A 13,639-nucleotide genomic window follows, 5' to 3' on the forward strand; every position below is an offset into this window, starting at 1 on the left:
TTGTGGAAACTTCATTGTTTACAATTTTTTGTGTTTCTAGCAAAGTTGTGGAGGATTTTCCAAGTAGTGAGCCTTTTCATTTGCTAAGGATGGAGAAGAGATAAGAAAGCCCCTCTCTCTTTCCTCATGCCTTGGTTTACATTGTTGGATCCAGTCAGAGCAGACGAAGTTGAGGGAGAAGTCAGCAGCTGGTAAAGGAGATGTGTCAAAGCAACAGATTGTCAGAGCTCATCAGGCTGAATCTACCACTTCAGATTTCCTCCCAGTCTTTTCTTCTCTTTTGGAACTGTTGCTTCCTTGGGGAACCAAGTAGGCTACTTTCCAATGTGGATGAATCCTTAGGGATCTGGGTAACTTTTTTACAGAGAACCTTTTTTTTTCTCGTTGGGCGGCATTGAGGGCTGCGGAAGCTGTGACTGTGCAGTGTGCTCTGCCTGCCTGTAGAGTCAGTGGTTATCACTTTTGGCACGTGGCAAGATGGAACTTCGAGAGCTGCTTTCACTATCCTTGACTCTATTGAACCTTGAACGTTTTTTCCAAGGTTTGGGTTTTGGTGGGCTGTTCAGTGCCTTCAGGTCTGATACCAAAACTTAGCAGTGCCACAGGTAGAGATGCAGTTAGAATTAGAACATATATGCAAATTATAATAGGCAGCAAGTATTTGAACTTCAGCTAATACAGTGAATACCATGTTTCCAACTTAGAAGAAGAAATACGACTTTGTTTTTTCTTTTCTGAAGGACAATACAGGGTTCTAGTCAGCCAGCAGGACTGTTGAGAGACTTGCAAAACACGTCTTTTTTTTTTTTTTTTTAAGCTTTTTCTCTCTGATGCTTTGCTCCTACTTTTTAAATGGTGTAGTTATTGTATCATATGTCTTTCCATCACTTCTGTTTCTCTTGTTTCTGGTCTAGTAGGTTTGGGTTTTTTTGATGTTTTCAAAGCCTGGCAGTAGAGAAGGGAAACAGTAATATTTTCATTCTCCTTGGGAGAAAAAATGTGATTCCTTTCCTATATAGGTTGATGATGTTGCCATTGATTGTTATGAGGAATGATTTGTTCCTGGCTGTCCTTTGACAAGGGAAAAAAATGTCTATTGTTTCCCTGGCAGGTCTGGGAGTGTAGTTTGACTGTAGTGGCCATAACAAACCAAAAAGCAGTTGTTGGCATCAATGCCCACATGTTTAAAGACTGTAATTCAAAATTAAATTTAAAAAACTATGGCTGTTGTTGATGTAATTATCTACCTAAATTTAAGTTGTTACTTAGCTTACCAAAGTCTGTGAAAGAAGCTCTTGCTCATGTAGATGGCTGAAGTTTTGTTTATGGAAATTTATTAGTATGTTTTCTTGATTGTGCCACTGTGAGATAGGCCAGCTTTATGCTCCCATCAGTGAGATGCTGTAGAAAAAATTCTAGAGTAAAAACATTTTTCTACACATTTGTTTTTTGAAAAAAGCATTCAGTGTAAAATCAAAGCCCCAAACCACAAAAAAACCAACCCTGAAATGCCGTTTTACCCTAGCATTTTTGATATGTAAGCAATTATGCATATTTGCTCAGTTAAAATTGTCTATCAATGTAGCTGAAGAGAGCATCTATAAGGTTTGCATAGCAAGTATATTTTTAATGCTACAGAAGATACTTTTAAAGGTTTGAACTGTAAAATTTCACTGACTCTTTAGTAGTCTTCATAAAAAAAAAAAAAAAAAATTATTAGAAAACTCCAACAATCCCAGGCTCCTACTACTGTAGCAGGTAAGATTTTCCTGAAACGGTTGTATTCTAAATGTTGCATCTGTTACGCTGTCTTCTACTTCCTATATGGTGTGTGTGAGCTATGCGTTTAAGAACACTTGATCTATCCAGGGGAAAAAAAATCAGGAAAGAAAACAATCCAAAGAAGTATTCAAAAATTATTTTTAATTTTAAATTTTCAGTGAAATATGTGTGGATTTTGTACTGATATAGAGATGCTTCTCAGTTCTCCTAGGAGAATTTGAAATCCTCATGCTAGAGAGCATCAGTAATGGACTGAAACTCTGGTTCCATATAAACAAATTTGAAAATCCCCACTGATTTGTGCAAGGCCATAATTCTTTTTGCATTTTAACAGATTCCTTTGACTTCCTGTGTACATCAAAGGGGAACACATTGTACTGTATCATTCACAATTTAGCAAGGGTAAAATGGGTATGTGTATTTAAACAGCTGGTTGCAAACAAAAAAAATGTGATTACATAACATTTGGCTTAAACTGTTCTTGTCTTAATGGCTTCGTATCTGGCTGCGGGAAACAAAGTGTTTTCAGTATGCTGAAAATACTTCACAGATGTGGTTTTTTGAGAATGTTACTGTTCTGTTTGATGTGTCTTCCTTCATCCTTGTAAAAGTTACTTGATGAAAGGGTGACTCAGCTGATGGTTATTTTCCGTTTGCAGGTTGCAAAACAGCAATGTCACAGAACTGACTACGTTCATCACAGTGAGTAACCCGTAGCACTAAGCATTCCGATAATTTTCTGAGAAGCATGAATCATACAGGGAAAAGGAAAATGTTATGTACTGCATGGGGCTTACTGCTAAATTCTGCATCCAGGTCCTGATTTAAGCAAGACATTGAGCACAGGCTTAAATAAGATTTTTAGATTCTTAGTCTGCATGTGCAATTACTCTTGTGACTTCAGGCTTAACTATTGAGTAGGTCTTTAAGAATTAATGTCCATAACAACACTGTTGTCATTCTTTCTGGTTTTCTTTGTATGTAGGCTTGAAATATAAATATAATAGAATGTAATTTCAGTGTGTTGCACATTTTCAATATATGTTTAGTAGTTTTGATGTCTGATGTTGTACAGTTTAAGGAATATTTAAAGTGAATTGAGAGATTTGCTTGGTGAATTGTGATTGTGAAAAGTGAATTGATTGGTTTGATTCCAAAATCAATTTTGGCAACTTTGAAAAGTATTTTGAATAGTCAGAGAACGTGTGTTATTTTGCTACATGATGAGCATGAATTATCTTGTTTTATTAATAGATAGCTTACTAGACTATTAGGAAATGAAGAATTTTGCATTCACATTAGGTTACTTGTTTTTCGGGATAACTAAAGGAAAAAAAAGTTTGTGTCCTACTCCTGTGCTTTACTTTAGACAAAATTAGCAGTGAAAACTGAAATAGATAGAGATTTAAACAGAAAGCCCAACTAGCTTTGCTTAGCTCACAGATGCAATTTTCAGGCATGCTTTTTAACTTTTATTGTACTTACTGTCTGTCAGGTACATAAATTAAGAGAGGAAAATCTGAAATAGATTTGAAAGGAATTTTGAAGTTTGTTATTTTGATGCTCCTCATACTAAACATCAATTCTTTGTACACTTGTGATAATGTAAAGACATATTGTAAGTTTGTGTGCAGTAATGATATATGTTGGTTAACAAGAGCCTTGTTTAGATCACAGACATGATATTGTGTGATACAGTGGTGTCTTATGTTTCAGTTGTGACCTTCATACCCTCATCCAGAGGTAACTTTACAGTCAGTAAAGATAAAATTTGTACTCTACAACTTTCCTAGAAAAAGGGGGGAGGCTAAATCAATCTTTTTTCCATGCTGATTAAAGTAATTTTTAAGACTAAATTTAAAAGGGTGAGGTTTTAGAAGTACTTCAAGCGTACAGTTGCATACTTTCTGTACAATGTGGAAAGAGAAGCGTCTAGAATCACTACATGTGAGTTAAAACAGTATTTACAGGGATGGTTAGAGCACCAACATGTGCTGAATTCAAAGAACAAATATGTTCATATGGAGCAAGCAGGAGGGATCAAATGAATTAAATGTCAAAAGAACAGTTTTCTAGTGAACGCATTGCTTGGCAGGCAGTGGTATGAGAGCAGGTAAGGGCGGGAGGTAAGATAGCCTGCTATGTTGAAGTGAGGAGCAGCAATTGGAGACAATTAAAAAAAAAAAAAACAGAAATAGAAAGGTCATTAAGTAATTTGCAATAATAGACATAAATAGGAAGACTGTATCTAGACTTCAGAGTTTACTGAAGGCGTCAGACATTGTGAAACTTTCTGTAATACAGTAGTAAATTGTCAGCTTCTGTAAGGTGAGCCAGTTTTAATGAAGAAGCTTTCTTTTTATAAAAGCTGAAACCTGTTTGTTTTTGTTACTGAGGTAACTTTTTTTTTCTGCGACATACCAAAAGTGAAAGACTGCTACCTTCCCAGCCTCCCTGTGTCTGAAGGAAGACGTTGAAACTTCCTATAAGTTTGCAGTTTTGCAGGGAGTAGAGGGGTGCAGTATCTAATTAGTTTTAAACTTTACTCATATCTTGGGCTTAAAAAAGCTAAACCTGCTACCTTTCTGACTTGTGAAAAAAAAAAAAAAAAAAAGATTGGTCCTTTTCCTTGGGAGGGAGACACAATCCCATTGAGAATACAGGTACATAGAACTATGAAAATAACCATTGCTCAGGTTGACAATTTCTCTGTGACTTTTCTGAACGCTCGTGTTATGAGGACTCCTTCCTCCCTAATGCTTTGGGAGTTATTACCCATAAATGAGTCTAGATCCTACTTTGAGGGGCAGTTTTCCCTAGACCTGTAACCACAGAATGAGAACTGCGAGCTGGCTGCAGCTGACTTGTGTGACTCTGTGGAACCATCAGGAGTAGCACTGAACAGAAAATGCCTTACGCAGTGGAATGAGAAGAACACTCCTTAAATGGCCGAGTTGACATGCATAACTTTTCTCCCTTTAAATATGCAATTGGAAAAGGACAGGAGGAATTTATGGAAAGATTTGTGTTTTTTGATCAGTTTTCCCTTTGGCCTTAAAAAATACAAGGGAAATAATAGCTGGGCGTAGACCTCTTTCTCTCAACAAGTTTATTTTTAAGACTATTGTTTGTAGTATCTCAGTGTACCAGTTTATTCTGCTTGTGTGTTTATGGCCAACTATAAATTACTTAATCCTTTTGTGAGGGGTGAAAAATTTCAAATCTCTGAAAAAGAAGAAAATCCACATCCTTAGACATCTCTAACATTTTTGTGGGTACAGCCAGTTCTTTAGTCTATAAACATACTTTTTTTTTATGATGCAGTAACAACCCTTCCATCCAAAGAAGTGGCACTTCAGTATGCAATCTGTTGTAACAAATAGGTTGCTAAAGGAAGAGCTTGAAAAGATTAGGAAAAATGGCAAGTAATAATTCCTACACTTAATTTTTTTCCATTTTGGGGGGGGGAGGGTGGAGGAGAAAAAAAAACAACTGAGGCAAAGAAGGTGAAGGTGTTTAAGATGTTTAAATCATGCTTTCTACAGAAAGTAAAGGTAAGGATTTGACAGGTTTTAAAAAGTATCCAGTTTCTATTCACAGTAGCAAAGTATGCATTGGCCTACTTCGAACTGGTGACAGGAGTGTGAAGATCAACAACAACAAAAAATGTCTGAGTTTTTTCGCTGGACCCAGGAGGGATTTTGTATACTTGAATTACTGGTTCTAAAATGTAGAAGCAAATTACCAAGAAAAGCACTTCCCTCACATGTAACTTAAGTGTGTGTAAATAGTAGCCTGTTTGCAAGCTAAATAAAAACATAGCAGACTTGCAGAAACATGCAAGTTAGGCAAACATCTTGCTTCTTTTTAAAACCATGTGATTTATCGCTTGTCAGCTGCTGTGTCTCAGAACAAAAGAAATAGCACAAAAAATGTGATTGTTGAACTGTAAGTGAAATTTGATAAGAAGTCTGGGAACTGGCAACTAATAAGAAACTAGCGATAACAAGTTGGAACACACTGTACAGAGAGTTAAGGGGGAAAGAAAGAAGAACAATTTGGTGAACTTGGGTTAACAAAAATAGTTCTATGATTCTATGGCAATTTGAGTGTATCATTAGCTCCCTCCCCATAACTGCTCCCATTCTTCTCATCAGAAGTTAGCTTAAGTTACAGAAACACAGCTGAATTTGCCTGTTTTCATCATGTGAATACTCAAAAGGATGCAGAGAATTCATGTGAAGGTGCATTTGGCTATGGAAAAGGTATCTTTGATTTTATATTCCCCCAAAACAATTCTGTGGCCTACAATACAAGAAACACATGGACCTGTTGGAGAGGGGCCAGAGGAGACCATGAAGATGATGCGAGGGCTGGAGCCCCTCTGCTGTGAGGACAGGCTGAGAGAGTTGGGGGGGTTCAGCCTGGAGAAGAGAAGACTCCAGGGAGACCTTAGAGCCCCTTCCAGTCCCTCAAGGGGCTCCAGGAAAGCTGGGGAGGGACTCTTGATGAGGGAGGGGAGCCACAGGAGGAGGGGGAAGGGTTTGACCCTGAAAGAGGGGAGATGGAGATGAGATGTGGGGAAGAACTTCTTTGCTGTGAGGGTGGTGAGAGCCTGGCCCAGGTTGCCCCGAGAAGCTGTGGCTGCCCCATCCCTGAAGGGGTTCAAGGCCAGGTTGGAGGGGGCTTGGAGCAACCTGGTGCGGTGGGAGGTGTCCCTGCCCAGGGCAGGGGGTGGCACTGGGTGGGCTTTAAGGTCCCTTCCAACTGTAACCATTCTGTCATTCTACAAAAACATGCTGTTCGTTGCTTGTAGTAATATTATTTGAAAAGTGGCAGTTTGGGGGTTTTTGACAGTGTAGGTGGATGTACAGTTGGCAAGCTTAGAAAAAAATACAAAAGCTTCCAAACCAGCCCATCCCCCAAAGAACATGAGATTTAATTTTTTCATACATGTGTGTAACACCTGCAGATTTAATTATATCTTTACTTCAGTATAACAACAATTAACATTGACTAAGAAACTAAAAATAATAGGATTTTAACAGTTTTATATGCTTACAGTAGTTATACAGTGTAAATAAAAGGCAGAAGACAATTATGCCTTTTTTCTACTTATTTTTGCATAGTTATTTTTAGAAAATAATCTCATTAAAAATTGAACAAAAAGTTGTTTATTGCTGTATGTTGCTGATTTGTCTGCAAATATGGTCATTGTGTGTGTATGTGTATATGCTTGCTTCTGTGTGTATGTTTAGATTTATTTGTCAAGGAAAACAATTTAGCATACTAGAATTAACAATTATGGAAGTAATATTTCAAAATTACTGAAAGTTTCAAGGAAAGAATTAATAAACTGTATTTCTCTCTGGAATACCTGATTTTATTACAGTTTTCTTTTAAACTAACAGACTACATTTGACGTTATATGTTTTATAATAGGAAGGCAGTTTTGAAAAACAAACCCACTACTGACGTGACTTGTGTAAGAGTTACTCCAATTGTTTTAATGCTGCTGCTGTAGGCCAGATTTAATAATGGTTATTTGCTGAATGGGTTAAAGAGCAGATTTTGATTATGTATTGTCAATCCATGATTAGCATCTGTTAGGAGGAATAAGTGGTTTATTAAGCTTTACTGTACAGATGGCAACTGGAGGAGCTCAGATGTAAATTGAATTTTTGGTAGTATCACTGTATTGTTAAGACCAGCTGGTTTTATCTTTGCAATAGCAGTGATCTGTTTGCACAAAAAACGTTTTTGTTGTGTACAGTTACTTCAAAAGTTTAAAAGTTAAGTATATATGACTAGAGAAGTGTTTTCACTTTGCTTTTGCTTTCTTATTGAAAGAAGTGTTAGTAGCATAGTGTTCTTAACATTTCAATACAAAGCTTTGTCCCTGGGAAGTGAGAAATATTTTTATAATTAAATTTTAGAGTCTTAATATACAGTAGCTCTGTAACTTAGATGTTTAGCTTAAGAAGACATTTCTAGTCAACTATTGAGAAGACAATTTTCCATATGTAAGTTGATGCAACCTTGTCTTTTGAATCGAAGCTTTCAGGGGCTTTGCTGTCGGTAGTGAATCTGAGTATTGTGTTCCTGTTTCAACTAGGAAGCTGCATTTAGTAGGACTTCACCAAAACAAAAGCTCCAAAAGGTGTGATTTGGGTAAGGGTTACAAGTTCAAGGGGGGAGGCATATTGTACGTGGGTTTTTTTATTTGCTGTTACCAGAATTCATAATGTTACTGTGAATCATTTGGTATTTGATTTCATACTTAAAAATCCTTAGGCAAAACTAAATTTGCTTCATTTAGTTTCTTTTTTGATTTTAAGATAATTAGCAAATCCTGTGGTAATAAAGAAAACTGGAAACAGCGGAATCAAAAGAGTCAAGACTGAGAAGGCAACTGGGATCCTTGAGTAAATAAACAATGAGAGTTCTTTTATTTTCAACTTGACAACTGGAAGAGCTTAGATATATGTTTTGTGAGAAACTGATGTGAAAACAGAACAGCTTGGTAACTGGGAGCGGCAAACTGATCAGCATCTTTTCCACCATGTGTGAGAGGCACAAGGCCTTAGCTTACTCTTGATTTGTGGTTGTACTGCTGTTCTTCCATTGCTTGTAGCATCAGTAGTCCATAAGCATTTACTAATTTATCTTAACAGTGAGTGAATACAAGATTTTTTTCAGAAGTTTTTGCTGAGCAGGACTGGTGGATCAGCAACTGGAAGGCCGTTTGGGTTTTGGTGGCCGCATGCTGACATGAGCTGGCCGTGGCCTCTTGGGGCAGAACAGTCTGGCTGCATCGTGGGATGCATTGGCAAGAGCAGGGGCAGGAGCCTGAGGGAGCGACTCTCACTGCCACGCCTGGCCTTTCTGATGTTCCATCCAGAGTGCTCTTTCCCAGTTTCAGGGTCCCCAGTGCAAGAAAGGTAGTGACGTCATTTAGCGAGTCCAGTGTTTGGCTACCAAGATGAATAGGGAACAAAAGTGCGTGACATAATACAGATGTGTGAGAGAACCCGAATTGTTCATCCTTGAGAGGGCTCAGGGAAGCTGATGACTCTCTTGAGCTGCCCAAAAGGTGTTCAAGAGAAGAAAAGTCAGATTCTTCTTGGATATGTACAATGAAAAGGGAAGAGGCAAAAGACTCGAATTGTGCAAAGGGAAAATTTGATTAGATAAAAAGGAAAAATTCCTGAGAATGAAAGGTGTCAAACTTCATGAGCCAGCAATGTGCACAGAAAGCCCCCTGCACCCTGGGCTGCATCCCCAGCAGTGTGGCCAGCAGGGCAAGGGGCAGGATTCTGCCCCTCTGCTCCACTCTGGGAAGATTCCCCCCTCCCCCCCCCGCCAAAATGCTGCCTCCAGCTTTGGGGCCACCAACATCAGAAGGACATGGACCTATTCCTGGAGTGGGACCAAAGAGGGCCACGGAGATGCTGGTAGGGCTGGAGCCCCTCTGCTGTGAGGACAGGCTGAGAGAGTTGGGGGTTTGTTCAGCCTGGAGAAGAGAAGGCTCCGGGGAGACCTGGTGGCAGCCTTTCAGTATATAAAGGGGGATCATAAGATAGATGGAGAGAGACTTTTTACCAGGGCCTGTAGTGACAGGACAAGGAATTGTTTTAAGCTGAAAGAAGGTAGGTTTAGATTGGATGTAAGGTAGAAATTCTTTACTGTACGGGTGATGAGACACTGAACAGGTGGGACAGAGAAGTTGTGGATGCCCCATCACTGAAAGTGGTCAAAGTCTGGTTGGACAGGGCTTTTAGCAACCTGACCTAGTTCCTGCTCGTGGCAGAGGTGTTGGACTAGATGATCTTTGAAGGTTTCTTCCAACCCAAACCATTCTGGGGTTGTATGAAACACTGAAATGGGTGTTCAGAGAGCCTGCAAAATCTGCATGTTGTTTACTCGACAAGGCTCTGAGCAACTTGATGTAAATTTGAAGTTAACCGTGCTTTGAGCAGGAGATGGGACCAGATGACCTCTGTAAGATCCTTCCAATCTAAACAACTTTGTGATTCTATCTTAACTAGAATGTTCTTAATTATTTTCCTTTTTTTCCCCTTTGTCTCTTTCCGTGTAGGATTTTTAAAGGAGGAAGGTAAAATTAGAAAGAGGCAGTAGCATCAAGGAATTGTTGAGTCAAATCAGTGTGCCATAGCAGGGAATATATGGTGGAAAATAGCTGCTGTTGTGCAACAGTGGTTGACTCTTGTTTTTTCCACTGCCCTTCCACATAGTCAGCGAGATCTTTCTTAGGGTAGTGCTGTCTCCCAGATCTGGCCATGCCTGAATAGCTTATCTTGGTCACCTCCTTAGCTCTGCTGCATTGTAGTACATCCTCTCAAAGATGTATTCCTTCGCTTTTCTGTTGTGCCTGGTTTTCCCCAGTTTGGGAACAATTGTCTTAAATTTGGATGCAGCATGGTGCCCGTCTTCAGATTTGACTCTTAGCTGCAAAAAATAGTGAACAATGAAATGCTGGTCTGTATTTGACTTGAGACAAGTACTTTTCATGCAGGTGCTCCCTTGTATTCTATAGTTTGCCAACACACTTTAACACCACTAAAAACCCAAAGTAATTAGCTAGTGGTAGGGGTAGTAGAATTGCAGATGAGATAAGAAAAGACTGAAATGTGTATCAATAGCAGGTGGAAAATTGAGCAAGTTTGGTGGTTTTTTGTTTTGGTTTTTTTTTTGGGGTGGAGATGTGATACGAGAGTGTCAGGTGAATACCTGTAAGTCATAAAATAAACATATTTGATATTTATCCGTGTATATCTGATCCTACCCTTTCTAAGGCCAGCACAAAGGTAATGCCTGAACTAGTACAACTTCATACTGCAGTCTACCCAAGCCCTAGTGTGATTTAGCCAGGGAAATTGTAGGGGCAATGTTTTTTGGGGGGTAAAGAGACATTTTTTCCATATGGATTTAGAAAACGAGATTTTAAAATATGTACTTTACAGATGTTACAAAGTAAATTTGCATAAAGTCGCTTGCAAGTTTTGTCTAGTGTTCAAATATTTTGCTCCTATGTGGTTAACATGTTGAGGGTTTGTAAGGCAGTAGTTGGACATCTAAAGGTGCGATCATATGTGCATACATAGATATTTGTAATGCAAAATTGTGTCTCTTGTGGTCCAGTTTCACTGTAAAATCAAGCTGCAAGTTTGCACGTTTAAAAATTATTCTAGAATACCAACTTCTACCTGAATTTCCAGACTCCAAAGTTGATATCAAGGAATACATTCATTAAAGTCATGTTGTGATAAGCCTGATGATAGGCTGTATATTCTCATACTTGATGGAGGGTGTGTGTGTGTGTATACATGAATATATATATATTTATATACACACACATTTGGTTTTATCGATCCGTGTATAATCTCTTTTATCTGAGGACCTAATTCTTTTGGTATTCATTCAGTAAGGCAAGATTATGTTTCCTTTTTTGTCTCACCTCTAACCTGGATTTTTTTTTAATCAGTTTTATGTACATCAGGAGATGTAGAGCTGAATGTAGTTGTGTTGGTTTCAGCATTAGTTTATTCTTTAGGTGGTCTGTAATAAGGATCTTGCTAAGCATGTTTTGTTTATTTGGAAAAGAAAAAATAGATGTGTGCACGTATGTTATATAAGTAGAGATTTTAAAATGATCAGATGTTTTCTAACTGTTTTCACATGTTTTGTCAATATTTGAAAGGTTTTCTTTTTAGGTTTTCCAAAAGTAATTTATTTAAAACAAGTCCAGCAATGAAAAGGATGTATACTTGGAGTTTTAATGGTCTTGCACAATTCAGAGAAAGTGAAGAAATGGTATGTTAGAGCACAGCATAAATGCATATCAGTTGGATAAAGCATGGCCTTAGAGCTTGCAGAGGGGTTATATGTATCATCTGTTTTAGACGTATTACAGAGGTGATGTCAAGGTGAAAGCAGACTTGCAGAATGGTTGGAAATCATTTGATATTCTGACTCTGAGGCTGTAAATGGCTCTGTGGCAGATGGAGTCTTTGTCAAGGAAGAAAAATGGCAGCTCTGGAACATCATAGATGTTTTTGCTTAGCAGCTCAGCACATAGGCTGTGACCTTCCAGTGTTCAGGAGTTCCTCCTGTGCCTTAATAAATTGTCCTCCACTTTTATTCCCTAAAAGTAGATAAATAGTAGTCATCATAATTCAGTACCTCTTGAGGTATCTCAATATGAAAAAACATAAGCATGCTTCATTGCCAGATTTTGTAAAAGTAAGCTTTGAAAGGATGCTTGCAATTTCTGCATGAAGTGCCAGTGCTTTAACTAAGCATTCTGTGTTACTGAAAATAAAGGGGGGTGTGGGGTGGGGTGTGTGTGTTTGTGTGCATAGATATGACAACTAGTACAGCACAGCACTAAGACTGTATATGTGAACTGTTATTTCTCTGGAATAGGATTTTAAACCACAACAGAAACCACAGTAAAATGGACTGTGTTAATTTTTAAAATATGTTCATACTGTGGGTACCTGTATCTGTGTGATTTATTCCAGCAAAATACAGAATTCTAGACTGTATATTGAAGAAGCTATTTCTGGTTAATTCAGAGAGGATTAATGTGGTTGATGAATTCAGTCTCATTTCTGAGTCCAGGTTTTTTCTTTATTGATAAAAATTCAGGTATCTCTTAGCACCTGGTAGCATCTAGTGTACTGTTAATATGGTTTCATCTGTGTTCTTCTGTGAGGTCAAGTCTATAGAACGAGGATTCACTTTTTTCTGTAGAGTAACTGGTTTCTATATTCTCATTTCTATTAATGAAATTTGTGCCAAGTTGTTGTAAGTTGTGAAGTTTGATGTCCTGTACTTAAGATATATGCCTGAGTGCTAGTGCCAACAGTTATGTACCAGAATCACATATTTCATATGTACAGTAGATTTGGATAGCTTAGAGTCTTTCTCATTTAATTGTTTGAATTAAGATTACATCCTTTAGTGGTTCTCCCTGTTCTTAGGTCCCATACACAGTAGTTTGATCCCTAATAAAACCATTGATGTTGGTTGTTGTAGTATATGGCTTCAAGAGCCTATAACATCTTGTAGAAGATGCTCAATTGGACAGTTGACCTATATTACAGGGTAATAAGTCATTGTTAAGAGTGCAAGTATTTCACAACTATCACTGCCAGCCATACTCTTTAGCCTACTTGACAATTGTTAGAATTACAGAAAGCAATCACTGTTCATCACAGAAGAAAATGACCCAGCACTTTCAAGGGTCAAGGTTCTTGCATTAGAGTCTCTTTCTTTCAAACCCTGGAGGTTGTATAGTCTTTGCTTTTAAAGGTGAGCCCGATACAATTAACTGTGCCTCTCTGTCTATTCAGCTTCAGTCATTTTGAGATGTAACGTGGATGGCTTTTTTGCAGAAGGACAAGTGTTTTGTAATTGAAACAGAAGCATTTTTGAGTATGTGATTGAAAATAGTCTTCAGACATCTTTTTATTAGGACATTGTAACGCACAAATGAGTGTAAAACTGCTTCATGTGACATATGCCTGGATGTTTATATCTTTAAAAGTGAGAGAAATGGAAGGAAGAATAAGGCCATGTGCTATATGCTTTCAGCTTTCAAAGCTCTCAATGACATAAGTGCTTGTTAACTTAAAAAGGAAGAATTGGAGCACATATGAGGAGTGTTTATGGAAATTTTTATGCTTTCAATTACTTGCCTAGTTCATTATGTCTGGTATCTTGATGGTATTCTTCCTGGGTTATATAGCGCCAATTTGATATGACTGGCTCCAGGGGTGGTGAAGTCCATTTTCAGTCATTTCATTATTTTTCTGCTCTATTTTTCAGTGGT

The 13,639-nt window shown here is 38.1% G+C and overlaps 1 protein-coding gene across 1 annotated transcript in view; it reads left to right on the forward strand.

Annotated features, from left to right (window-relative positions):
- BAZ2B (bromodomain adjacent to zinc finger domain 2B) overlaps nucleotides 1-13,639 on the forward strand; it is a 138,801-nt gene that overhangs the window by 33,621 nt on the left and 91,541 nt on the right. The window contains exon 2 of the mRNA XM_074144712.1: nucleotides 2,442-2,484. The gene's annotated coding sequence lies outside the window, so the exon portion shown is untranslated. The remainder of the gene's footprint in view (nucleotides 1-2,441; nucleotides 2,485-13,639) is intronic.

Source organism: Numenius arquata, chromosome 3 (assembly GCF_964106895.1).
Source record: "Numenius arquata chromosome 3, bNumArq3.hap1.1, whole genome shotgun sequence".
Classification (NCBI taxonomy): domain Eukaryota; kingdom Metazoa; phylum Chordata; class Aves; order Charadriiformes; family Scolopacidae; genus Numenius; species Numenius arquata.